Source organism: Corythoichthys intestinalis, chromosome 18 (assembly GCF_030265065.1).
Source record: "Corythoichthys intestinalis isolate RoL2023-P3 chromosome 18, ASM3026506v1, whole genome shotgun sequence".
Taxonomy (NCBI): domain Eukaryota; kingdom Metazoa; phylum Chordata; class Actinopteri; order Syngnathiformes; family Syngnathidae; genus Corythoichthys; species Corythoichthys intestinalis.
In genome coordinates, this window is record NC_080412.1 from 31,653,783 (window position 1) to 31,655,636 (window position 1,854).

Consider the following 1,854-nt stretch of genomic DNA (forward strand, 5'->3'; position numbering starts at 1 on the left):
ATTTTGATCTGACAATATTTCTGTCATCCTTACCCATTTGGCCTGGAATGTATCAACGGTGAAATGCCTTTCTGTTCAGTAGTAAAAATGGTCTTACAAAAAGAATTACAAGTCGAATTTACAATATAGAGTTGCAATGATTAATGTTGTTTCCTTTGCTGTTTTGAATGAAATCTTTCTCTGTCCATGTCCAATTGTGAAATACCATTGAAAAAAGAAAATCAAACATGAATCACGAGTGATCAGTAATATTTAATTTTAAAATTTGTTTTATTGGAATACATTAAATATGCCACTTAAATAGTCAACAATAAATAGATTCATTCCAATGACTTGGGATTGCAGCGCCGTCAAGAACTGTTCAAGTTGATTAGCTGCAGTAGCCGTTTTGTATAGGGAGATGGCATGGGAAAAACCTTACTTACTTAGGAAAACATCATTCATGTAAACATGTTTTAAGTGACCTTTTGGTTTATTTTGAGGGCCGGTTGGCATTTGTGGAAGAAGCAGCAGTGGTCCTTGCGTCGCTGTGGAGCGTATTGTATTGGATACAATGCACGATATCATCTTTAAGTAGGGACATTTTGTAATAGCTGCCGGTTGGTTGCACTGCCTGTAGCATACTTTTGCAATTAAACTGTAACAGGAGAAAATGGTCAGTTAAAACTATCTAAACATAAAAAAGACAATTGAGAATTTCCTGGTTTTCCTTACTTTTTTGCGATGAATGTACACCGATAAATGTTTCACAATCCAATTTGCCTCTGGATAGTCACCCAGGAGTTTGTGAACTTTGCAAAAGAACTCCTGAAATGGTAAAATGATCAGCAAGGTTAAAAAAAAAAGTGTCCATCTAAGAATAGTCACAAAATTGAACCCATTCTTACCCCACATCTTCCAGCGCCTTCTGCCAGATGTCTCACATTTTCAACGTATATCTGTGGGAGAGAAGCAGAATTTTTCATTCTATGCATCATCACAATTGTATTTTATAGAGTTATGAATACAAAAGTGATGAGTCGCCTACCGTGGGTAATGGAATGCTGTTATTTGACAAACTGTCAAAGAGGGGTCGCAGAATATGCTCAGGCGGTTGGGCTGTCGCGGTCGGAGCAGGATGGCCCAAAGCGGCCATAGAGGACATCAGCAGGAATGCAGTCACCATCATCAGCATCATTTTGCACTTGCACCTCGTTCAAACGTGTTTGAATTGACGAATCGCTTCAATTGGCAGCTATTAGCTTGTTTTGAAACCTCAATCCTAAGCATGAGACTTATATTCATCTTACCCCACCCCCAAAAAACTGACGCCGTTACACTGCAATACACAGGAAATAAGATTTGTTTGATTATGCTTCCAACAAAATTCTTTGAATTGAGTGTCACGTCAGTGAAAGTGATTAGAAAATGATCGGTGAGCATATTTTTGGGTCTCAATAACCGAACTGAAATCAATTTGTTATCAATTTGTAAGATTTAAAAGGAATAACATTGTCATCACAGAAAAGATAAACTTTTGGCGTATTAAATTACTTTTTTTTTTTTTTTTAAATCGAAGACCTCTTGTTCAACGTGACCACTAGGATTGGGACTTTTAAAACATTTTTTTTCCAACAAAATTTTTGGTCCATAGTCTAGAAAAATTTTGAATATTTCACAGTGATTGCGCCTTGCAGGACAAAGCCATTATTGAGAAACCTTAACAAAATAAAAATTGAGCAGTTTTTTTTTTTTTTTTTGGGGGGGGGGGGGGGGGGGTGAGCTGGTTCTGACAACAGAGGAGTTGGAAAATACAAAAACAATATTTGACAGTTGATCATTATCAAATAATTTCGAAAAAAAAAAAAAAAAAAA